Below are 27,530 nucleotides of genomic sequence, written 5' to 3'. Positions count from 1 at the left end.
GGTGTTAAACATCAGTGGTGTATGTGTGGAAGAGATGCCATTTTGACACTTAGCTGTTTTGAAATACTATAAGGTTAAATATGTCACCAATTAATGTTCAATCATTCATCAGTTTATGATGAACAGAATAGATTCAGTGACATGGAAGCATGGATCAGACTGACGAATGTCAGAGAGATGGAGGAGGGTGGGTGGGTGGAGGGGGAGAGAGTAACCAAAGAATTTATATGCATATATGCACAACCCAAGGACATGGACAATGGTGGGGAGAGCGACTGGGGAGGGGAATGGGACGGGGTGGAATAGGCCATTGGGGAGAAAAAGGGACATTTGTAATATTTTAAACAAACAAAAAAATCATTCATCAGTTTATTCATGAGGACTTAATGCATGGTAGTCATTGTCTTAGGTGCTCGAAAAGTATCAGTAAATAAAACCGACAGAAATCTCTGGAGCTTGCTTTATAGGTGTGAGGAAAAAATAGACAAATTAGTGTAACAAATAAGCAAATTATTGTTTTCAAATATGTGGTTTTAGGGCTTCTCTTCTGTATTTTCCTTTTTTCTTTTTCCAGTCTATAAATGGCATTGTTAGGAATTGCAAGAGCCTGGTGGGTGAAAGGGATTGAAGAGGTTATGGATTTTTACATGCAGTACTTGTAACATAACCGTCGAATTCTGGGCCTATGGGACGATAGTCTGTATTCCATTCATCCCACCTTGCCCTCAGTCCTGTTCATGTTTTTTATTAGAAGGTTGCTTAAGAACTATTTTTATTTTTATTTTTTTAAAAATATATCTTTATTGATTTCAGAGAGGAAAGGAGAGGGAGAGAGAGAGACAGAAACATCAATGATGAGAGAGTCATTGATCAAGCCTGCAACCTGGGCATGTGCCCTGACCGGAATCGAACCCCGATCGCCTGGATCCCAGGTCGATGCTTAACCACTGAGCCACGCCCGGCCGGGCAAGAACTATTTTTAAAAAATATATGCTTTTATTGATTTTAGAGAGAAAGGAAGGGAGAGGGATAGAGAGGAACATTGATGAGAGAGAAACATCAATTGGCTGCCTCCTGCATGCTCCATACTGGGGATTGAGCCCGTAACCTGACCAGGAATTGAACCTGTGAACTCTTAGTTCTTGGGTCCGTGCTCAACCACTAAGCCACACCGGCCAGGCAATAACTGTTTTGATAGTTCCCTATAGTCACTGAAATTTAGATAATTGTCCTTAAAGATTTCATGCTTTTGTTATAATATATTCTTAATTACTACATCTTTGTTTCAGAAATGACCATGGAGAAGTAGATGCCCAGATGCAAAGTGATGAAACAGCCAATTTGTCATAAAGTAAAATGCAGCTGTGGCTTTTCAACCAGATTAGTAAGTGTGGCCAACATTTTTCTTTAACTTTATACTTATTTTATCTACTTTGAAAAACATTAAAAAAATATAGTGGATATTTTAAAAGTGTCAATTTGTATTTCTGCTTTTTTGTTTTTTGTTTTGTGGTTTTTTTTTGTTTTTTTTTTACTGTGGATTATAGTACAAATTCTAGTATATAGCTCTAGAAAATGATGCCTGTATTGTACCTTTTAAGAACAATGAAGGCACTATTATAAAACCATAGCTTTAGAGGAAATATATAAAAAAGAGTCATTATAATACCATTATCCAAACACAACTACTATTATAATTTTTGAATATTTGTTTTCTTTACCAGTCTTTGTTCTACACATTTAAAAGAAAACATAATTTTGATCATAGTGTTGTAACGAGTATGCTTTTTGTATATATTTTTAAATTACATTGTTTCATATGTTTCTCCCTCGAGGGGAAATGTTTGCTTCAGTATAGTATTTCTTATTGGGGTATTTGGAATTAGATGGTGGTGAAGGTTACACAACTTTATGGACACAGTAAAAGCCACTGAATTTTATACATTAAAAGGATTTTATGACATGTAGATTAAAAAGTACCCTTTGGAATATCAAATCTTGACTAGAGTAAACCCTATTGAGTGATGATATTTTAGAATATGTGCCACACATCATTATGTACCTAGCAAAAATGATGTGATAGTTAGTAGAATAAGTATTTTTGTAATGATAAAAAATAAATTTTATAATATATATTTTTATAAAAATAATAAAGTACTTTTATTATTAGGGACTTACTGTCTTTTTAAGCATTGGTAATATCAAATGTCATAAATAGTCTGTATGTACTGTGCTAACATTTTGGAACTTCATTTTCAAGACACTTTCTGTTTTGAAACATTTCAACTTTTCTACCTTAAATTTTTTTAGGAACAAAATTGTATCTGTTTTTCTCAGAAGAGAATTCCACAAGGTAAGAAATTATTAATATAGTAATAAACCAATTAGAGTTGAATACAGGCTTAATTGTTCTTGATTTTTAAAAATTACTTTCCCATATTTATTTCATATCTTTTCTTGATTATTACAAGATTCTCACAAATTTGTTAGCAAACCTTTACTACCTCAGTATTTGCTAGCAAGACACAGGCTCATCTCATTTGAAGTTAGTATTAAAAGCGTGTGATAAAATTAGTTACTTTGGACCTCAAATACTGCTTTTCAGGGTCAGAACTTATTTCTAGTGTCAATAGAAGTGAGTTTGTCCGTTTTATGAAAAAGTTCTCTTCTTCCATTGGGGCCCATTCACCTTCTAACTCAGTGGACATTACCTAATGACTTTGCTGAGCAGAAGGTTCATAGAATCTCTCTCAGGGGCTTTAAATTAAAGAACATTATTTAGCTATGTTTCGACCTATGGAAATTGTATAATTGCTATATTTAACTTACAAAGTATAATGCTTTTTACCAGGTAGATAATAAAAGATTGAGTAACATCTGGTAGTATAAAAAAAACCTGAATGATTACCTTTACAACGGATTTTAAATCACCATTGATTTACATTGTTATACTCCTGACTTCTGAAGGATGAAATGTTCCAGTGAGTAGATAGTAAAATCTCCTTATTGGGGTGCTTAATTATCCTGTGCCAGGAACTTAAAATCAATTGCCTGGCAGCCTTAAGTTACTTTGATTAAATTTTTTCAGGGACTCTTTTGTATAGGTAGTGGTGATCACTGCAGATTAATTCAGTCTGTTAATTGGAAATGCTTATATAGTTAATTATTCAGATCAATAACTCTTTCTCATTTATTCACTTTTTCCAATATCCTATATTTGGAGGGGAACTTGTATTCTCAAACATATCTTTTCTACCTAGCTTTGAGAGTGACACAGATTTAGTTAATCAGGTCAGTTTTTATCCTGATAACTGAAAACAAAGGGCTAAAATAAAGGGGCTGATGAGGAGGAAGGGAGGGCAAATCACCAATAGTTTTGATTTTCAAGTTTTTTGTGAAACTCTTTTTCCCTATTTTTTTCCTTCTGTGTCTGGGGGGTTAAGGAAGGGGCTCCAGAACCTGTGTGTAGCACTATTTGATCTTCCAGGGCACTGCTCAAAGATTTCAGGAAAAATCCAGATCTTTCTTTTCCTGGACGACAAAGCTTAAAGCACAAACAGAAACTTCAAAAGATCTAATCTTAGTGAACTTGATCTGTTACATCTTTGTCTCTGTTCTTTTGGAAAATGAAATTTAAGTCTTAGACATTAATACAATGCATAATACAGTGGTGATGGATCCTAGTGTCTAGTACTCTTAGGGCTCCCCTATAAGTGTTCAGTAAATACTTATTTTTACAAATACCCAGGTAATTTTATGATTTTTTAGAGTAGAAAATAGTCAAAACAATTATTTACATTTATATAGTATCACCCTGCTTCACAAAGGTATTAAAGGGCAATGACAGCTTTAAAAAAATTTTTAACTATACACTCAAAAATGGTTGAAATGGTAAGTTTCGTTATGCATCTATTTTACCACAATTTAAAAAATTATTGTTTAAATTTTGGAGCAACTGTTTATTATGAAAGAGGGTGGCTTTGTCTGGAGTATCAATTTTCAGCCTCTTGTACTAGAGTATTAAGTGAATGATGTTCCTTCACTTGTGTCATACCCATCATCGTTGGTTCATTAAAGGACTGTTCTTCTGTTTTCTTTTATAACAAGCCTCCATATAAGTGACCCTTTAATGTGTTTAATATGTATTCTTTTGTTTGTGTCTCGTAAAAGGTTTATTTTATTTTATTTGCCTGTATTTTAATTATACATTAGCTTTTAATCTAATTCTTGTTGGCCCCTTCCTCCTCCTCCCCCCCCCTTCCTCTTTTCTAAGATCCAGCCACCTTGAGTGTTCATCTAATTTGTTTTCTTCTACTGTTACTTTGTATTCTAGGTTATTTATTAAAATGAAGCTGTTAAGTTCCTTAGAGGTATAAGGCACCTTAAAATGAGCATTTAAGAAAAGCCCATTTGTGTTCATTTCTTTATATTAGAATTGAAGTTAAAGAACGTGAGTTAGATGCTGTACAAATTAGAGGAAATATAAACATCTGTTTAGAAGGCTGTCTATCCAAGAGTCTGTTAGAACAAGCAAAGAAAAGAATTATGGGACCTAACAAAAGCATGTATTTTTTCATCTAGAAACAGTATATTAAAATGCTTAGGTATCAGTGTTAGCCCACAAAAGCTGAGTAGTTGAAAGATACTGGTAATATTATGGAACCTCTGCATTATCTATTACTTATTAATTTCTGCATTGTATTATATTATATTTGAACATTCATCATCTTTTTTCTGTTACTTTCTTGAAGCAGGCCAGGTTCTGTGAATCCCTCACTGAATTTAAGAGAGTAAGAACTGTACAAATGCAGGATTCTAAATTTGGGATGCAGAAACTGTTTCTCCCGCAGTAGCACAGTATCAGCAGAAGCAACTTCTCTTGGCTCCCCCTAACTAGAAATTGTCAGAGAATGGGAACTTAGAAGCTCTGTGTCTGGGGTGATGGTGTGCCCCCTAGCAGTGAAGGGGACAGAGAGGGAGGGACTCCTGTGAGAGCAGGGTGGGCCAGGACATTAGGAGGAGAATGACAGTAGCGATCAGATCAGGGAGGGGCTTCTGGTAGGTAGAAAAAGCTGAAGGTACCTTGTTCGTAGCAGTTTTTTTGTGTGAGAAGAGGATCTTAGGGGCACTTAGTCCTGGGGGCTAGGAGGAATGTGGAACTGATTCAGTAGTGGAATGGAAAAGGGTAAAAGAATTCACATCTTGTAAAAGTGAAGCCAGTGTTGAGGCTTTTTGAAAGTAGTATTTATTTGTCAACACAGGTATTTATAAGATCTTTGGTGGGAAGCTCTTCAAGTTGATACTGACTTGGGATCCCATGCATTGTTAAATAGTCCTTCACTCTTTTTAAAAATAACAATTCAGAGAATTAGATATCAGGTAGCATAGTTTTTTTCTCTAGTTTCTTTAATTTTTTGAGTATTTTATGTGGTATAGTAATTTCATTATTCTCACTTTATGTTAGTTAACACATGGCATAAATAAAACAGATAGTATTCTCATTTTACAAATGATGAAACCAGTAGTGGAATTAGCTTTAGGTTCTTTGTACTAATCTATACTGCCACCTTATCAATTGGTATTTTGTTCTTTATAGAAGATCTAATTACTAGGATAGTTATAACTTGAAAGAAATGTTTCTAACCAGGAAGAACCTCATTACCTGAGAAGTTTAAAACACACACATACAAACAAAAATATAACCAATGAATAATGTAGGTGGTAATTACTTAACCTTAAGTTTCACTAAAACATTTTTTTAAACTATATTCATTGAATATTTATTCAAGGGATGTGGCCAACTAGTAGAATGAAATCCATTTTATGTAATTTTAACAATTTAACAAGTAGAATGGCAATAAACACATCAGGTAACAAACACTTTAATATTTTTTATTATTGTAATTAGTACAATTCTAAATTCTTTTTTTTTCAATCCTCATCTGAGGATATGTTTTTATTGATTTTGAAAGAAAGGAAGGGGGCGAGAGAGAGGAACATCGACACATCAATCTGTTGCCTCCCGTTATGTTCCCTGACTAGTGATCAGACCCTCAACCTAGCTGACCAGGAATCGAACCCCCAACCTTTTGGTGTACAGGAGGATGTTCCAACTGAGGCACCCACCAGGACTAAATTATTATTATTATTATTTTTTAAATATATCTTTATTGATTTCAGAGAGAAGAAGGGAGAGGGAGAGAGAGATAGAAACATCAATGATGACTCATTGATCAGCTGCAGCCCACAACCCGGGCATGTGCCCTGACCGGGAATCGAACCCTGATTGCCTGGATCCTAGGTCGATGCTCAACCCCTGAGCCACGCCCGGCCGGGCTAAATTATTCTTAATGTACAACTTTCTAATATATTGACTGACTTTATATAATTAGTTATTAAATTAATATGGATTTTGTCTACCACTGTTATATAGAAAATTATTTCATAAATATTTCCCATTTACAATGAAGGCCATAAATTTAGGTGTCTTTTAGTTTTGAACATGCTTATATACTTTCTGTAAAGACTAAATTTTGATGGATGGCAGATAAGAATCCCTTTGTGGGCATGGAACAAGCAATTTTTAAAAAAAATATATCTTTATTGATTTCAGAGAGAGGAAAGGAGAGAGAGAGAGAGAGATAGAAACATCAATGATGAGAGAGAGTCATTGATCGGCTGCCTCCTGCACACCCCCGACTGGGGATTTGAGCCTCCAACCTGGGCATGTGCCCTGACCGGGAATCGAACTCCAATCGCCTGGATCCTAGGTCGACTCTCAACCGCTGAGCCACGCCTGGCTGGGTGGAACAAGCAATTTGATCTCGCAAATTTCAGAATATGGTAATCCTTTCCCCCCAAATTATTTATCTGTAGTATAAAAATGAGACAAATGTATTTTAAACCTGCATCCTTTATCCCAAGAGACTTAATTTGGTTCATGCCCAACTTTTGTGGTATAAGGGTAAGATTAAGATGGGTTTTGAGTAATCCAGTGTTATTCTAGGACATTCTAGATCTGGAGAATTCTCAGATATGCTAGCCATTTGGTTTCCATACCTAGTTTGCATTTGAGCATTTGGAAAGATTGTGAGATTTTACATCTAGGTGGTGGGATAAATCCATTGACTCACAGTGTACTGAGTAGATTGGAGTTATAGGACTTTGAAGTTTAGCAGTGTTTTTGTTGTTCAAAAATAGGCTATGATGTTAAAAAGGACAGATTCTGTCTCTGATTTCTTATTGTATATGAAGGCTTCAGATGTTACAGTTCAATTTAAGTAAATTTGAACTTTCAAAAATGTGGATAGCTTTATCATTTTATAAAAAAATATAATTATTTCAGATACCTTTATTTTTCATGTACTACTACTCTTCCTTAGAATTCTGTATGAGCTGCCTCCCTTTTTTTTTAGCCACTTTATTATTTATTTATTTATTTTTAGCCACTTTAAATTAAAAAAAACACCAAAAAAAATCAAATTCAGAATAGGTTGAAACTCTACACAACTTACTGCCACAGAACAAAAGTGCTGATCAATTTGAATCAACCCCTGTAATGTGTATTGAAAGGGAAACCTCTTGGTTCTCCCCCAATTTGAAGAACAAGCATTTTCCCTGCCAAGAAGGGCTGACTTTAAATGGCCCAGCGTCCATTTTAGGAGCATAGGGTTGCTAAGGTGACCACGGCTGCTGGGAGAAGAATGCAGCTGAGGGGGCAAGTTCCTGATGTGTGAGCTGAGGGAAGGAATGTGGTGTGACTGTGCCTCATTCCTCCTCATCACATGCTCACAGAGTGCTGTGTGGGCAGCATGGAGAAGCTGCAGGTCTGAGTGCTGGGACTTGTGTGGTTAAAATCATTTTGTTTTCAGGCAGGCTTGCAGTTGAGATTGAAAATATCTACTTTGTATTTATGTGTGTGTTTTTGGAGAAAGGGAGGGTGTTTTGATGGTGGATGAAATGGGAATGAATTTATTTTACTTAATTTATTTTACACATGCTTTCATATTTTAAAAAAAAATTATCTTGAGACAAATGTTTTTTCCAACTCATCCCTTTCAGACACACACACACACACACAGTTAATAGTTTCCCAAGTGAATGATGTATTGCTTGTATTAAAATAAGCTCCTTGGCACTTTGAATTTCAGAATTATTTGAAAGTCCTAAGAATATGTTGTCTATTTTTTTTTTAATAGTTCTTACTCTTTCCAAAGGAGATCTTATCTTAATGTATTAGGTGTTTCTTCCCTGAAGCATCCAAAGAGAGGTTCTGGCTTTTGGTAAAAACTATAATTTAAGGAGCAATGAGAAGGGTCAAACCAATACCCCACTTATTTGAAGCACTGTTTAGATTTTACCGTGGGCATCATTGCTAATACTTGAAATGAGATATAGACACAGACATTGATGTAGACACTTACTGAACCATGAGGTTTTAGGTTTTTAAAAATTCTTGGTAACAAATCCTTACAATAATGTGCTGATCTTAAATGGGGGCATAAATGTATAATACATTTGGGATATGAAGTAGTTGGAACATTGGAGACTCTGTATTACATTAGCATCATACTTTTTCTGAATCAGTCTGCTTGCTTTGACATGATTGCTATTTGATTAACTTATAAAATATGGAGGGAAATGAAAAGATTAAAATGATTTCATCTTTTAATTCAGTTGGTTATTTGACATTTCTCATGTATACCTTGATAACTTCTGATGGCATCCTCTATCAACTAAAAGCTTTATGGTTTTGCCTTTCACATTTAATTCTTAAATCTCCTAGTAATTGGTTTTTGTGAGAGGTATGGGACACAGATTCACTTTTTCCATATGGATAGTTGGTTATCCCAGCACTATTTATTAAAATAAGTAATTCTCCCTGATACGCAAAAATTCCTATTTCATAAATCAAGTTTCTGTACGTGGGTAGTTTTATTTGTGTAATCTCTCTTCTGTACCATTGGTCTATTTGTTTACCCCTTAACTGTTACTGTACTACCTTAAATATTTGTAGGTACCCAAAGTTTTGTTTCTTGTCTTGTTCATGACATCAAAGGAAATGCTTTCAGATTTCACTATTTAAAATGATACCTGTAGTTTTTTTTTAAAAGATGGCCTTTATCAAGTTAAGTAAGTTTCATTCTAATCTTACCTTGCTAAGAGTTTTGTTTTGTTTGTTTGTTTTCTTTAAGTAGTAAATAAGCAGTTGAGCTCTATTAAAAAAGGCTTTTGCCCGCCAGGAGTGGCTCAGTGGTTGAGCGTAGACCTAGGGTCCAGGCGATCAGGGTTCGATTCCTGGTCAGGGCACATGCCCGGGTTGTGGGCTCGATCAGTGACTCTCTCATCATTGATGTTTCTTTCTCTCTCTCTCCTTCTCCTTTCCTCTCTCTGAAATCAATAAAGATATTAAAAAAAAAAAAAAAAGGCTTTTGCGTAACTCTAGAGATGATCAAAATTTTTTCTTCTTAATCTGTTAATGTGGTCAGTTACATTGATTTTCAGATTAGGCTAAGTAAGCATTTCTAGGATAGCCCAGTTTAGTCATGATGGATTATCTTTTTTATAAATTACTGCATTTGGTTTGTTTACATTTTGTTTAGGATTTTTACATTGGTGTTCATGAATTGATTTGGCTTATAATTTTCTTTTCTCATAGTCTCCTGGTTGGCTTTTTTAAAAACAAAATTTACCATCTCACCTAGTTTTTTAGTGTACAGGTAAGTAGTCTTAATTATATTAATTACATTGTTGTGTAACCAATCTCCAGAGATATAGAGAATTTATACATAATTATTATCAAGAATTTAACATAATTATGGTCAAGAATTTAACATAATTATTCAAAGACACCCTATTCTACCTCCCAACATTTGTTTTTCTCAAAAATTAATTAAGTGAGTCTAACACTTCAAGAAAAATAGCTATATTTGTAGCCAGTGATTTAAAAAAAACAAGTTTTCAAGTGAAATTTTGAATTTTGGAAAACTTGTATCTAACATTGTGAGCTTGACTGGCAGCTTCCCAGATAGGTTTTTTTGGTGAGATGTGTAATGATATTAAAGAATGTGATTTTCCCCCTTGATATTGCATTCTGACCTGTCAATTTGGAATATCTGCATAATTCAGTGAATCAGTATTTACCAGATGACCGATATATGATGATACACAACCACATGTGTAAGAGTGCGTTCAAAGTACCAGTGGATTTTAATGTAGTAGAGTATGAAAGTTCATTGATATGCTTTTAGAGTCCACATGGTAACTGACTTTCAAGAAATGACCATTTGTTGAGTTTAGGTATATTATCAAGAATATCAACAGTTATATGAAATGAATATTAAAATATTCTCTTGCCCACCTGGTGTGGCTCAGCTGTTTGAGTGTCATTCCATGCACCAAGAGGGTGCTGGTTCAATTCTTGGTCAGGGAACATGCCTGGGTTGCAGGCTCGATGCCCAGTGGGGGGCATGCAGGAGGCGGCTGATTGATTTCGTCGATCCTTTTATCTCTCTCCCTCTCCCTTTCTCTCTCTAAAAAATCAATAAAAACATTAAAAAAAATGCTATTAAAAATATTCTCTCTTAAAACTGTATATCTTCATATGCTTATATACTTTAACTGAAACAATATGTAACAGAATGTCGTAAGAATCCCATCTTTTATAAAGCCAGACATGGAAGATATTTGCAAAAATATAAAATACCGTCCACTTTTCTCACTGAGGTTTTTTTTGGAAAACAGGTTTTTTAAACTTATTTTTTTAATAAAAATATATATGTAATTTGTGAAAGGCTTATTGTTTTAAGTAAACTAATAAATATTTAAAACAGTTCACAAATTTTACTTCTAATTTGGTAAATATGAACAGATAGAACCCAGGTAAACAAAAGCTCTTTGTAAAATTCTCAAATAATTTTTAAAAGTGTAATGGGGTTCTGAGACAAAAAGTTGCTATCTACAGAAACCATGATATTTCTTTTTTTTTTTTTCCTGGACATTATGTATTTGTCGTCCCCCCCCCCCCTTTTTTTTTAAAAGGCATGTCCCAATCTTATATTTTAAAAAATTTACTCTTCCTTATATTTTTAGATTATGTCCAAAACACATCTGTAAAAGATGATAAATACACCTATGATTGCATTAACTAATTTTAAAACTCTGTAAGCCTAGTCTAGTCAATGCATGAATTTATTTCTATATTTTGTATGCAAATTTTCCACTAAATAATGTAAAATTCAGTTAAAAACCGAGGCTCTCTGAGAAGTAGTGACACCCCAGCAGCAAGAGCATACCTGGTGCCCAGATCTTGGTTTCTAATACAATTCTCCAATGAAAGGAACAGGGGCTCCTTGGAGAAGTGGCGATTGTAGGAGTGGGGCAAGAAATAAAACCACTGTGATGGGAATATGTCAGAGGGACATAGGCACCAGCTAAAAGAGCTCCTAGTGGCCAGAGTTGGAATCATTTGAGCAAGAAAGTAAGTAAAGCATAAAGTAGTGTTGGATTACAATCCAAAGTATAAAATGACATCCAGGGATTCATACTGCTATAAATAAATGATTGAATAAATAAATAAATGGAGAAGAGACAGATTTCCTGTGCAGAACTCCAAATAATTTGTCACTTGCTCTGTCTCCAACAAGGTAGAGCATAAGCTCCCGCTCCTTAAATGGGGCTATATGTAATGACTTCCTTTCAAAGAGTCACTAAGAAACGAAGGTTGGGAGGGGGACCTTGAGTGGAGAAACCTGACAGACACTACTAGCTCAGCCAGGGATCAGGATTAACATCAAAAGTGATATAGATAATGTGCTTCAGGGAATATGATGTAATGAAAATGGCACTTTAGCTCTGTGGTCTTCCTCTCCAAGACTCATAACATACTCATGAAAAAAGCAGACAAATGCCAGAAGAAGGGACATTCTGCAAAACCAGTATTCCCCCAAACTGCCAACGTCATCAAACAAGGAAAACTCAGATACCTAAGGAGATAACGATGATTAAATGTAATGTGATATCCTGGATAGGATCCTGAAACAAAAAAAAGGCATTATGTGAAACTAAGGAAATTTGAATAAAATGTTAGTTAATAATAATGTATCTCTATTAGTTTATCAATTGTAACAAATATACCATACATTAATAGATACCGAGTCTCTCAAGTATGTTTTATTTTTAAAAAATATGTTTTTATTGATTTTAGAGAAAAAGAAAGGGAGGGAGGGAGGAGAGAGGGAGGCAGGGAGAGGGAGAGGGAGAGAGGGAGAGAGAGAGAGAGAGGAGAGAGAGAAAGGAGAGAGAGAAACATTGTTTGGTTGCCTCCCGCATGCACCCTTACCGGAGACTGAACCCATACCTGGGCATGTGCCCTGACTGGGAATTGAACCAGCGACCCTTCGGTGCATGGGATGACGGGCAGCCAACTGAGCCACTCCTGCCAGGGCTCTCAAGTATTTTTTTAAAACCAGAAATCATTTACTTCACAACTCTTACCAGATTTTTGCTCATATTTCATTTTTTTTTTTCCATTTTTTAATACATACTACTTCTGGAGCAACTCAATTTTTAAAAAATCTAGTAATAGAGTAATTTGCTTGAGGGTATTGCATAACTGGTTCTTGCAAACAGACCTAACATTTTTTGTGTTGCATTTGCTGCCAGCTGAAGGCCTACTCATAAGTGGTAGAAAGTTGTGTTTATATAATATTAAGTTCTTTAGTATCGTTTAAAATTTTTAGTCTTCAGATCAACCAAAATTCTTGTAAAAATATTGACTATACCTTTGAAAGTATAATTTGTTCACCTAAAAGTCCTTTCTTATTCTTTGATATAATCTTAACACATTTTTAATAATTTAAAGAGAGATAATGGTTTCAAATAAGAAATTTTCTGTTTTTCAGAATAATTTTGCCTTAGGCACTTGAATGATGGTGTGTTTTTCTTTTTTATTACTCAGACGTCACTGAGGCCATATACAGGGTAAGGGAAAAGTATGTTTACAGTTGTGAGTATGCAAAACAGTGTATGATTGTATTATTACTTATTGATTATTGTATTATTTTCCATATGAACAACTGTAAACCTGCTTTCATCCCACCTTTCATTAGGAAAACAGCATTTATTGCCTCCAACCCAGATATTTTCTTGGGTTGGGGTGGAATGTGTTCATGATATTTTTCCTTACTAATGGACATGCTTAGTTTTGACAAAATAAACATTAATTTGTAGCATTTTAATTAAAAAGTGAAAATGCTAGCAAACTCAGTCTTAAACAATTTTAGCCTTATCAATAAGAGAAATTTAAAGCCTTACTTTGTTAGCTTTATCTTTGCTTTATTTATAGATGAAGAAAAAGATAAGCTCTTTTATCCTTTGAATTTTTATACATATTTTTGAGTGAATTAGGGTAAAGAAAGAAAATACTTGGAGAAACAAATGTGATAGTTAAACCATTATTTTAGTATCCTGTGATGATTCACACTTGTGCTTTTCACTTATATAACCATATTTCTCTTTTAGCCGAAATCACTACCAAATAATTAGATCAAAGAAATACCAAATAATGAAACCAAAGATGTTGGTGTTGGAATTGCATATGGCAGGTAATTCAAGTGCTATTCAAAGAAAATACTAGCTAATTAGGCACCCTTTATGGTTAAAAATGGAAAGAACTTAGGGAAAGGGTTTGGATCAGAAATCCAACATAAGTAGCAGCCTCAGCCCTAGATTTACTCACCTTCACCGAGACCCATCCTAAGATTGCAAGAACTTCAAGGAGTGACCAAGCTTGGAGGAAGTAATATAGGTTGAAAATTACTTTTAGGCAATTCACTTGCCCAGATAGAATCTTTAGGCATCACATCTGCTGTAATAACTACAGTCCAAATAACAGTCTTTGAATCTGTGTAGTATGAAAAGGAGGACATCTGGTGGCAGCCAAGTCTTGTCAACATACTTTGCTCACTTTGGCAGCTGCATTGCTTAGAAGCAGTGCTTCTAAAAGAAATTTGTGATACTACATGCTCAATTCCAGAGCATTTTGCATTACATAGCTGTTCAGTATTCAGGCAAATCTAAGTGTTAATTTTGAGCTCCATTTTTAAAAGTAATCGATAAATTATTAAATAACATGTTAATTAGTAAAAATGTAAGATTATTTGGTTGTAGTTTTATTGATATGTTTTCCTGCTGCAGAAATTCAGGGACAAGATTTATCAGTAAGTATGCTGCTGTTTTGAAACATCTAATACTAGGGTATTTATTCATTTAACTAAAATTTATCGAGCATTTAATGTGTTCAGCACGCCAGGCATTGGGGCAGTGTAGCAATGAAGAAAAAGTCTTTGCCTCAATGGAGCTTACATTTTGTGGTGGCTGTGGGATAGAGAGGGACTCAGAATTAAAGAAGTCAATATATAGTGTGTCAGTTGGTAATAAGTCATTTGGAGAATAATATAGCAGTGTAAGTGGAAAAGGGCCTTCCCTTACAGGATAGGGGTCTGCCTGTTTTACGTAGGGTGCTCAGGGAAGTCTTATACTAAATTGATTTGTGAGCAAAGATCTGAAGCAAGCTCTGTGGGTATCTGGCTGAAGAGTGTTCCAGATAGAACAACAGTTGCAAGGGATGTGAGGTAGGATCATGCTTGGTGTATTCGGAAAGCAATGTGGCTAGAATAGAGGGTGGAGGGGGAGAGTTGTAAAGTACAGGAGATCAGTAGTGGTGCCAGAAGGGCAGGGAACGATACCAAAATATTTAGGACCTTGTAGGCCAGGCCATTAAAAAGCCTTTTTACTTTCAGGGGAATAGGGGAGCCATGCAAGATTTTGTCAGGGAAAATTGTGAATGACTTTGAAATGGACAAAAATGATGAGTGGGTGGTCCCTCTTTATTCATTTATTGGATTGATCTGTCTCATTTCCTTTGAGTTATTTTACAGTTTTATAATTTGTAGAAAACTTTAAAATACACATGAATCTTATCCATAGAAGTGCAAATGAATTGTGTCCAGTGGAATGCAATTGATTATTGCCCTGTGAATAAATGTTTTACATCTGTTTGTAAATTTATTTCAGAATTCCTCATTCTCTCTGTGTAGGTGTGGTTCTTGGAACTCTCCTTTGAACCAGTTGTAACATCTCAATGGTTCCCTCATTAATGAATGAGTTAAATAATATCTTTGACATATGTTCATTTTATCATGTTTATAAAAGTCATGATTTTTACCATTAAAAAAATCTATCCAATCCAGTAACACTTTTTAACAGAAATACTCTGGTTGCTCTGTTGAGAAAAGACTGGAGGAGGTCAAGAGCAGGGGCAGAAGCCTTCAGGCACTTAGGGGCTTGCAAAAATTCAGACAAGAAATGGTATATTTTGAAGATAGATCTGAAAGGATTTATAGATTGGATATGAGATGTGAGAATGAGGTGTCGAGGATGACTGCAAGATTTTTGGGTGTTAATTTTAGTAAAATTTACAAATAATTCGTTTTATCCATTTTTATGTTGGTAATATTTATTTTCCATTCTTAAGAATTTAGTTTGACAAGAAATGTAAAAGCTTATGATCATGGGTGTTTTCTCATGCGGTATTTTCTATAGTGGTTATAGTACAATATATAATTACTGTATTGAAAACATCAGTAACAACGATGAGTCAGGGTTCTGGCAGGAAATAGAACACTTACAGTATTAATAGAAAAGAATTTAACGAAAGGATTGTTTGCAGAGTTTAGGCAGGTTAAAGGAAACCAGCAAGCAGTGATGACCAGGCTAGCTGGTAACAGCAAGAGCTGTTACCACGTCTGTCTAAAAGGGCCAGGGGAAGGGAGTGATCACCTGAACCAGCAAGAGCTGTAGGTATAGGAGAGGGTTACCTGATAGCAGCCATCAGTAGAGAACCTTCAGTAAGGAAGGAGCCACAGCCAACCCGGTCTGCTGGCGCTCCATGCACGTCAGGCCCCAGGGCGCAGAGCAGGTGGCCCTGGAGGCCAAATGAAAAATACCCAGCATTGCAAATAATTCTTATAAACTCTACCATAAAACAAACATGAAAATAAACATAAAACCAAGTAAACAAACCAATGTGTCTGAACTTTAAAATGAAGAAAAGAAAGAACATCACTTTTTAGTAGTAAAAAGTTATAAAAACTCAGTTGGGTAGGTTTTAATGACATGGAACCAGAAGTATTACAGCTAAAAATCATAAAAGTTTTTATATCATGTTTAGTGTTTTACTTTGGACTCACAAGGTTATAAAAATCCTGTTATCTTTTTTGTGTTTTACTTAGAATTAATGTAATCTAATTTTAAAACTTTGTACAACCGTTACTTTATGTTTCTGAGTAGTTAAAAACTTTTTTGTTGTGCTTTTCCAACTTTGTTCTTTTTATTTTTTAAAAATTTTTTATATTTTTAAATATATCTTTATTGATTTCAGGGAGAGGAAAGGAGAGGGAGAGAGAGATAGAAACATCAATGATGAGAGAGTCATTGATCAAGCCCGCAACCCGGGCATGTGCCCTGACCGGGAATCGAACCCCGATCGCCTGGATCCTAGGTCGACGCTCAACTGCAGAGCCACACCCGGCCGGGCTCCCTTTGTTCTTTTTAATGCAAACTATTTCAGATTTAGTTTGGTCCTTGTAATTTACTTAAATTGAAAGTTCAAGCCATCTCATCCCGCTTCTTAACCAGTAGTGGAATCTACTGAACATTGCTAGTGATTGGGAACTCAGCACTTGAAGGAACTCAGTTCTTTGTTAGATAGATGGAAGTCTGTTTTATTGTCATAGACTCCATGGTTTGGTCCAACTGCTGTTTCAGGAGCAAGTCAAATTATTATTCCATGAAACAGAGAAATTTGAAGACAGTTGACTATTCATATTCATTCTACTCTTCTTTACTGCTAAATGGGGTTTTTTTGCAAACATAACTTTCCATTGTTTCTACAATCTTACCTTATCCTATTTCACTTTGAATCAGTCTCTTCCTTAGGCTTCTGATACCATACTCTCGGGGATTTTCTTCCTTTTTGGACAGGACCTATTCAGTTTCCTTTGTGTGCTCACTTCCTCTGCAGTTCCCTTAAATGTTGGTGTTTATAAGTTCCTGTAGGTTTTACTTTTCTTCTCTCTGGGCAGTTGCATCTTGTCCCATGCTTTGCATCCATACGGACCTGGTGACTCTCAGGTCCGTATCTCCACCTCAGATCTTTCTCCCACCTCTATACCTGTATCTCGGTTTGCCTGTTGACCATTTTCACTTGAATTTCTTACAGATCCCACAGTACATTCAAAACTGAGCTTATTTGCTTCTCTAAGTGTTGTGTCCTTCCTGTGTTCCCTAGCTCAATAAATGTACTGTCACCTAAGTGGAAATTGCGGGCATGTTCCTTGACTCCTGCTTTTCTTTGCAGCCTAGTTAATGTTGGTTGTTATTGATACTCATAACTTCCAAATATTGCTCTTATCCATCTTCATTGCTTACTACCTGAATTAGGATACCCCTCATTGTAATTGCAGCACCAGCCTCCAAACCTAACAACCATATGAAGTAGGTAGTGGTTGTGGTGATTTAACTTAGCTATGGGGAAGCATAGCTTCAGAGAGGTTAGATAAGAACTCACATCTCTCTAACCCTGAAGCCCATGATATTTTCACTGTATCATCCTGCCTTGCTGGCATTATCAGAAATTGATATGGCCTTCTACTGGAGGAATTTGGAATGCTAAAAACAAGGCCTTTTTTTAAGATTCTAATGTGCTGTTTTAAAATACAATTAGATAGTAGAGCTGTTATAGCCATTTATCAGTTATATGAGAATTAAATCTTGCCTTAGCCACATCCCACCTTCTGTTTAGCAGGGTTAACAGTTTCAGAGAATTCAGATTTGGAATTTGCATGTGAAAATTAAAAATGTTAAGGCTTTGACCAAAATACTTGATTTTATGAGACTAGTACTCTTTGTAGCCAACTGCTGAATTAAGTTCTCAGATTTATTTTTTTAAAGAGGACTTAAAGTGGATAGCTTTTCAGTCAGTATTACTGCAGAAACAATTTGAAAATAGAACAGAGTAAAATATCTTCTTAGAAATTCTGACTGTTTTGTGTAGTGATTTCTTTTATTAACAGGTCTTTTTTTATATAAAATAAGGAAACACTCTCACTGTTGCTTTCAAATTATATTTTATCATAAGTTATGCTTAGAGGGACTAGCCCTAGTGACCTTATCTGTACTTTTGAATATATCTCTTCAGAATTACCTTTACCATAGGTGATCAGTGCCCTAAGTTTAAGATGAACATAAAGCTGAAGGAAAACAAACCTTGAAAACTTTAGGGGAAGAGTGCATATTGTCTTTGTTAAAATGGTAGACAGGGAAACTAAAAATTCTAAATTTGGCTTCCAGAAAATTTTCATTTATGTTTTTACTTTATTTTCCCATTTGAAGAATGGAGAAAACACTTCCCAGCAGTCTGCACTACAGGATTGTTTTCTAGACAAGTATTTATTACGGCTCAGAGGGAACAGTGGATCTCAAACACTCTAATATCCTATCACTTGGTTGTAACTGTCTTATAGCATCTGGTAGGGAGTAAGGAAAAAATACTTTTTACCATCCTTTCATTAGTGTTATTTGTAATAAGTTGATAGTTTTCATTGACTGTGTACTATATTTCATTGATCTAAGGAAACATTTTCCAATTTTATTCACATTAATTTGGGTGTATCTTAACAATCAGTGGCATATCATAGTTTAATTGGCAACTTATATACTTTAGTGTTTATAAAATATCAGCCTGAAAATCAGTTGTGTCTCAGCTCTGATGAAAAACAGTTTATATCTCCATTAGTATTCAAAATAGCAACAATAATAATATAGTGGCCTCCATACTTGAGGATTACTGTTTTGGTAAGCCTCTGTTTTCTTAAACACGGCCAAGAACTGGAAAGTAAGCAAAAAGGGCTTCTGGTGCTTAAAAAAGTTGTTGTTATGAAGCCCATGAAGTAAAGATTATGTACTTCAACATACAGTATTCTTTTGTCTCTGAGTATAGGGCTTTATTTTGCATCTAGTTTTAATAGGCTTGGGTGTCTGATTACAGAGTCCACAAGGATTCAAAAGTGTAAACTAAAAATAAAAGCAAACTCAACCTAAAACACATTTACATGTTTATTAAGTGACAGTTCTAGGACCTGCTATACGTACTGTCAGCTGAGAATGAGAGTGACCAACAAAGTAGAATTAAAAACTATTTTTAAAAAACAACATAAAACCCAGAACTGGCCATGGCCACATAGCCTTCTTTCAGTAGGGACAGACAGCCTGACAACACACATAAATCACCAGGTACAGCTTGGAAAGATTATCAGGATGCAGTCTGTCTGATTCCACTGGCACTTCTTTGAAGGACAAAATGTATTTTTCTCATTTTGATTGGGGAACATTTGTTGGTGATTAATTTCCCCCTTCATGGAGTTGCCTAGAACATATTTTGTCCTGAAAGTGTTTGTGGGGGAAAAAGTTTGATGCTCACCTGTCAAACATCTGAAATAGGATTTGGTTCTGCAATCCCAGTGGTGTCTACTCTAGACTCTGGTCTTTCTACCCTTGTTGCTCAGTGGCACCAGAGTGCCATCTTTAGGCCTTAGGGCTAAGGACTGGATAGACGTTGTTAGGAAGGTGTTGGAGAGGAAAGACATAGTAGAGGAGAAAAGTTTAGAGAACAAACTGGTACTGAAGAGTGTTTCTAGAAGCTCTGTCAGTGGGCAGTTGTGCACCAGATGGCCAACTGCATTATTTTTGTTTGGAATAAACCCAGGCTATGTATATTCATAAATTCTTAGCATTAGGGGGCCTTTTGGTACATTCCCTTAAGACATGTGAATTCTGAGAATAACTTTGCTGGCTGCAAGCACCTTTAGCCTAAGAGTGGATGTTAAGTTCTGTGCATTGGCAGATTTCCAGCATTTACTAATTAGGTTTTGCCTACTTAAATTCTCCCCGCAATTTCCCTTGGCCACATTCTGCCCTAACCTGTTTAGTATGTAGTCTGCCTTTGGGGTCTGCTTAGACATTTATAGTTTTTCTTTCTAAAGAAGTCTTTAATAAAATATTGATTTGTATATTCGTTAGCTAATAATTTATTGTTGATCATAAAAGCAATTCACACTTTATAGAAAATATAGAGAAAAACGCCTTTCGTCTAACCACCAAGTGAACCAACAGTAATATTTTAGTATGTTTTAGTCACACCCACCCACCCCAGGTTTATGTATTTTGTGTAGGGGAAAAGAGAGACAGATAAATGTTAGGCTATTTTTTAAAAATAAGAATCTTCTCAAATTTGCTACTAGTCACTAAGAGTAATTTTTAAAAGAAACTTTTCAAAACAATTTTAGAATCACAGGAAAATTAAAAAGATAGTACATAAATTTTCATATACCCTTTACCCATCTTTTCCCCTAATGTTAATCATACACAACTATGGTACATTTGTCAAAACTAAGAAATTAACACTGGTATGATATTATTAACTAAACTGTAGGCTTTATTTGGATTTTGCCTGTTTTTCCACCAGTGTCCTTTTTCTGTTCTAGGATCCAATTCAGGATACCATACAGCATTTTATAAAACAGTCATGTCCTTTTTTTCTGTTTAACTTTATACCATAAGCATTTTTTGTCATTAAATATTGTTTAAATAATGCTTATTAATGACCTTATCAAAGTACATAAAATGGATAGATGAACTCTGATTTAAATATTTCTGGTTAACTTTTTTGGAGGCATGGGAAGTGTTTTTAGAAAACACATGCATATATTGAACAGTTTTAATAGTGGTGTATTTGAATCAGGTGAGTTTGCTAGATTGTAACAATTTTTAATGCATTGCTCTAAAAGTAGAAAATGAATAATAAGTTTATTTTCCTTTGAGAATGTGTTCAAATGCATTATAGATTGAGTTAAATGCAGAAACTGATGAGCTATTTATGAAGTAATTTGTTTTGAGGGTTAGAGTTGCTTGGCGTTTGGCTTAATTTATTTTGTGCAGATTGTGTGTGTGCGCACGCTTGTGTGTATACATTTTATATACACAGTCAATATTTAGGCTTTTAATATGAGTCTAGTAATGAGATGATAATCACCTGAGTTTGGAAATACAGATTTAAGATATATTCTACTTACGTACTTGTATATTCAGTTTTAAAAATTACCCTTTTAAACTTTTTTTGTTAACTTTGTTTATTTAGTTCTGGTTAAGCATATTATATAAAAGTGAAGATGCTTAGATATTTTCTTGCATGTCTTGTATTTTGTTGATTGTTATAGCTGGATTGATATTGACTAAGTTGTATATTTATTTAACATGAATTGTAAGGTCAGAGTGATGCTCAGTTTAGTAAAACCTCATAAGTTAAATATTTAGAGTTCAGTCCTTGCTCATGGACTAGTGTCTAATAATAAATTTATAAACTAGAGATTTATTATGAGGGTTAAGTAGTCATTTGTTAATTTGACACAATTAAATGGATTAATGTATAGAAATAATAACTAAGTTGAAGAATACAAACATGGGATTCTTATATATAGTACTTAAAGAAAATTGCATGCGCTATCTTTGTAAGATCAAATACATTCATTGCAATTTTCAGAATTAATGATAAATGCGTTTTGGAGAACGCTTGTACTTTCTTCTGTCTTACAATCACTTGTCTTTTTTATGGTGCGGTCTGAATTTTTAGTGGAGAGAGCTCTGTGATCTGTCATACAGAATGTTTATCACTGTGATGTTGCTGGAGGACAGTATTTGATTTCCTTGTACATATTTTTATATTGCAACATAAAGCATTAAACTGAGAGTTTCTTTGTGAGTTCCCAAGACATGATATTTTTTCCTATGATTGAAGGTGCTGGGAGTTTTGCCATTGGCACTGATTACATTATTGAATTGGCTAGGACAGTGTGACTCATCTGCTGGGTTTACACATCTTTAGGTGTGTTTTTATATCTTAGGGCAGAGATTATGGGCACTCTGACTTAACTGTGTAAATTTCATCACCAACATTTCTGGGTATAAATATGTTCCAAGGTTATAAATAACTATAGGATTGAATTAAGGCAGAGTTGTGTTTTATATCATTTTTCATTTTAGCTTTCTCTTGTTTTATTTTAGCAAGCCATTTTAGTATCATTTTATCAGTATTTGCTAAGTACAAACAGTTGTTAATAGATTAATAGATGGTAGATAAAGATACACTGATATAGATTCTTTTATTTCTGTCCCTAAAAGCCAAAATGCATAATTGACTTTGTGAAATTCATTGTGAAATATGAGGATAAAGTGGGTGACTTTTTCTAGGTCTGGCTGGGGTGTCTGAGGTTTATGTCATCATCCTACAATGACACTCCCTGCAGGTCCAGATGCTTTTGGGAGAATGTTAATGTTTATGGATGTATGCTGATACTTTTAGGTTAGACTTCGGGCATCATAGATAATAAAACACCATTAATTGTATTCATAGGAATAGGAAGTTCGTGTATGTACTCTAGATTCTCTACCTCTATAAGAAAGTATTTGGTAGGACATTAGTGGTGTGTTTAAGATGATAAAGGAAAGTGTGAACTGCCCACAGTAGTGCAAACTGGCCCTTCATGAAATCATATGAGCCTACCTTCCTGCTTGTCTCCTAATGTTTTTCCTCACATTCCCTACATTTCAACTATAAGGAACTACTTGCTGCTTGTGGGACAGGCCATGTTCTTTTAGACTTTTGTGTTTTCATATACAGTCTTCTTGATCTGGATTGCCCTGGCAAACTCCCATCTGTCTTTCAGGACTTGATTTAGAGAGGTCACCTTTCCCAGGAATCCTCTCTTGTTTCTTCCTTCTTTTCTTCTGCTCTGAGTTAAATGTTCTGATGGCACTGGCGCATGGGTCAGCAACTATGCCATGTATTAATTTTCTTGTCTGTCTCCTTCACTAAACAGTAAGCTCATTGGAACCAGGAATGTTTATCTTTATTTCTAGCATTCAACTTAGTGCCTGGCAAAGAGAGTTAGTGCTCAGAAAATACTCGTTGAATGCTTCAATGTGTAGATGAAGAAATGAATGAACTCATTTTTTATTCTCTCCTTAATATTCATAGCTTCACAATAATTTTTATCTACTAATAACCTTTTGTTATTTCGAGCAACTATGTCTGAAGTAAAGAAGTGTTACTTTATTAATATTTTAGATTTATCCTTAGGAAAATGAACTGATGGCGGTTTAAATACATGTTAAGCATGTTTTTAACCTTTCTTGGTTATCCTGGTTTTACTTGTCTCTTGCAGAGAAAACAGAAATGAGAGGAATCTCGTTTAAATTACAGTACAAGAAATTTAGATTAGACTAAGAGTTTCCAGAAAATAAAGTACCAGATATTGAAGTGATTTATAAGTAGTTTAGTTGATTTTTTTTTTTTGAAGAGTAAAAATGTGGGGTGTGGATGGAGGTATATGAACTGCAAACTGGTTCACAAACATTACCCTTAGTAGACTAAAAAACTTAAAGGAAGAAAAATCTATTTAGTAATATACAGATACAACCATATTCATGGATAGATGCTTAAAAATAGTTGGATACTTTTTTGGTTTTGTATGTATATTTGTATTTTAAATTTTAACTAACAAGGAAACTATGTTGCAGGTGTCCTTACTTTTCACAGAATGACTCTGATTTAGGTGATGAGCAGAATGTACTGAGTAATCTCCCTCCTTAGCTTTTTAAAGAAATTCTTCCTTAGAATAATATAATGAAAAATCCTTAGCAGTGTTAAGAATAAATTTATGCATATCAATAAAAAAGACCTACCCAACAGTTTAAAAACAATGCAACCATACCATTGACACAAAGAACTGGTTTTGAATGCCACTCGTGATTGTTTTAATGTAATTAAATATGGCAGTTAGCTGTGCCATAAAATTTAGAGTTATACTGCTAAACTTCTAACTATAGATATTCTATTCTGGCTATATTTGAACAGAACTACTATAGTATATGCCAAACTCACCCTCAATGCTAGTGAACTGAAAGAGCAAATATACCTTCCTGAGCACCAAATTTATAATCACACTTATGAATAGAGTGCAGTGTTCTCTTTGCTTGTTAGTCTGCAAGAATCACATTGGAGTAATTTAGGATAGTTTTACTAAATGTATTAATGTAACTCTTGTTATGAGGATGGTGCTTGAATTTTAGGATTCTGTGCTTATAGTGCAAAAGGCTTCTTTGTGGTACAAGAGACAGGATTTTACTGGTAGTGATAATATAATAATGCCTTGTCTTTTTAAACACTGTATATTTTTCTAAATGTCTTCATAGCCAGAATTTATTTTGTCTTCACAATACCTCTGTGAAATAGGTGCCCTAATCTTATAAATGAGGAAATTGAGGCACAGAAAGATTGACCAACTGCCAAAGGCATACAACATTATTTTAAGATAAATCATCATTATTAGTTCAGTAGCTAACATTTATTGAGTGCTTACGATATGCTAGGCACTATTTTAAGCTTTTTACATGTATTAATTATTAAGAGTTAGGTCTGGATTTAGTTCTGGCTCTTCCTCTTATCAGCTTTTGACCTTGGGAACACTACCTAACCTTTCCAAGCCTTGGTTTCCTCATTTGGAACAAGGAAATAATGATAGTGCCTATCTCAAAGGGTGGTTGTATGGATTGAGATAATCCAAATGAATCTGTGTCTGGCATACAGTGAGGGCTTTGAAATCAGTTTACTATTGAAAAATAAGATGTTAGTAGGCAATATTTAGTTCTAATTTTTAGCTTCTTGATGATTATCCTGTTAAAATCATTGTATTTTTCTTGAGTGTAGAATCATAGTAAATGCTGCTATATATACTTATCTTATAGAACAAAGTCCATGTTACAATAAGATCATAGCTCTGTATAGTGGCTATAGCTACCTCTTCCCTTTTGCTATCTCCCAATCACCTTTTGGTTCTAAGTCTTCTAATGGGAAGAAACCGAAGAGAGTTAGGAAGTCATGAAGAGTTTCTTAGGTGTCCGTGTTCTAAAATCAATGGCAGGTCCTGCAGTCCACTGGGTTATGTTCATCCCAGAATCCTGTGGTATATCAGTTATTTGGAACCCAATGTGTTTTTATAGAAAGTATCCTTTTAAGCGAGGCACATAAATTCTTTTAATCCCTGATACAGTGGACATGGTGGATATTTGCACTGAAAAACAGTAAAAACAAGCAAAAACTCCACAGTACTTTGGCAATGCCAATAATCAAAGTAATTAAAACAATAAAACTGAATATATATTGATCCTCACAAAGAAGTCTGGAGAGGATTCTGGGAAGGTGGTAGAGTAGCAAGCATCAAGAATCTGTCTCCCCACCTAGATAACAGTTGCACCGGTAAAATCTGATGTAATTATTCAAGAACTCTGTAGTTATTGAAGATTTGTAACTGCCAGGAGAAAAAGCTTAGGTGTAAATTGTACTTAATTTGGATCATTTTCAACTTTTAACACAATAGCAGCTACCCATCATCTACTCCCAGCCATGTACAGTTTATATACATAGCTTGTAGGAGCCAGGGTAGGTCAAAAGGACCCTTTCCTCCAAATATCAGGGATTGTGCTTGGATCACTGATTGCTGCTTTTGATAACAGAGGTGCACACAAAGAGGTGGGCAACCACCGTTGTTGCAAGCCCCTTCTCCTCCAGCTGAAGTGACATCCAGGATATTTAAAGGGCTGTACTCTCTTTTTCCTCATTCATTTTTCTCCTCTTTCCCTTTTTGGGAGCCAGGAATTAAAGACTAGGACATTCAGTGACAATTGCATATATAGGAAAAATTAGAAAGTGACCACATGCACACAGGGAAAGGCTGAGAAAAGACCTGAGAATATCTTAGGTTTACACCTTAGGCTGATGGTTGGTGCCGAAACAGCCTACAACAATAAAAAAATAAAACTAACAAAATATAGCCAACATTGGGGAAAGGAGAGACTCTAATTTCCAGAGTTACACTAGATTTACTCCAATTTCTAAAGTTACATTAGACATTAGGTTCAAATGTCCAGTTTTCAACAACAAAAAAATCACAACGCAAAGAAATAAGAAAGTACGACCCATTCAAAGGATGAAAAAAAATCAATAGAAACTTCTCCTGAAAAAGACCTGATGGCAGATATATTACACAAAGACTTAAAACAACTCTTATAGGTGCTCAGAGAACTAAAGGAAGATGTGGAAAAAGTCGAGAAGGCTATGTATGAATAAAAGCAATATTAAGGAAGAGATAGAAAACATAGAAAGCAAACAAATAGAAAATCTGGATCTGAAAAGTACAACTAAAATGAAAAATTTAGTAGAAAGATTCAAAGTCTGATATGAACAGACAGAACAAAGAATCAGCAAAGTTGACGATAGGACAATGAAATTCTCAAGTCTGAGTAACAGAAAGAGAACAGATTGAAGAAAGTGAACAGAGCCTAAGGGATCTGTGGGACACCGTCAAGTGGACTAACATACATATTGTGGGAATTATAGAAGGGGAAGAGAGAGAAAGGGGAAGAGAGAGAAAGGGGCAGAAAAAGTATTTGATGAAACACATGAATATAAACATCTAAGAAGCTCAACGTACTTCAAGTACGATTAACCTGCAACCTGGGAATGTACCCTGATCAGGAATCGAACCAGCGACTTTTTGGTGCATGGGACGACGCTCAACCAACTGAGCCACATGGGCCAGGGTAAAGATGGGAATCTTGAATAAAGCAAGAGAGAAGCAAATTGTTGTTGTATGTATGTTGTACATACAAGGGATCCTCAATAAGATTATTACCAAATTGCTCATCAGAAACTTTGGAGGCTAGCCAGCAGTGGACATACATATTGAAAGTGTTAAAAGATCCACAAAAAAAGTGTCAACCAAGAATCCTATATCAGAAAAACTGTCCTTAGAAAATGAGGAGAAATGAAAACATTCCCAGATAAACAAAAGCTGAGGGAGTTTATTAACCACTAGCCGTGCCCTGTAAGAACTCTTCCTAAGAAAGGGAGTTCCGCAAGGTGAAACAAAAGAACACTATACAGTAACTTGAAGCCATATAGAGAAATAAAGATCTCACTAATGGTAAATACAAAGGGAAATGCTAAAACCTAGTACTATTATAACAAAGGTTTGTAACTGCACTTTTTGTTTTCTGATTTGGTATTTAAGAGACTAGTACATATAAAGGAAAAAAATAACATCTAAAAGCTAGTATTTTAACTTTGGTTTGTAACTTTGTTTTCTATATAATTTAAGAAGTGAATACTTTAAAAGATTTCTCTGTTTATGTTTTTGGGTACACTGCATAAAACTGTAGTTTTGTGACATCAGCAACTGAAAGGAGGATAGAGTTATAAAGAACCAGAGTGTTTGTATATTATTGATGTTAAGCTGGTGTACATTCAAATTGGACTGTTACAACTTTAGGATGCGAATTGTAATCCTCATGGTAAC

General features: G+C 34.9%; 1 long non-coding RNA gene across 2 annotated transcripts in view; it reads left to right on the top strand.

Annotated features, from left to right (window-relative positions):
* Positions 1-27,530, top strand: part of LOC308552943 — a 74,905-nt gene that overhangs the window by 45,882 nt on the left and 1,493 nt on the right. For both annotated transcript variants that reach the window (XR_013998159.1, XR_013998160.1), the window contains 4 exons: positions 1,290-1,384; positions 2,311-2,353; positions 9,659-9,719; positions 13,522-13,604. This is a non-coding gene — a long non-coding RNA (uncharacterized lncRNA). The remainder of the gene's footprint in view (positions 1-1,289; positions 1,385-2,310; positions 2,354-9,658; positions 9,720-13,521; positions 13,605-27,530) is intronic.

This window comes from Miniopterus schreibersii (genome assembly GCF_964146895.1).
Source record: "Miniopterus schreibersii genome assembly, chromosome: 2".
In the NCBI taxonomy this organism is placed as follows: Eukaryota; Metazoa; Chordata; class Mammalia; order Chiroptera; family Miniopteridae; genus Miniopterus; species Miniopterus schreibersii.
The sequence above is the reverse complement of the archived record's forward strand: the minus strand, read 5'-3'. Positions and strand labels throughout refer to the sequence as shown.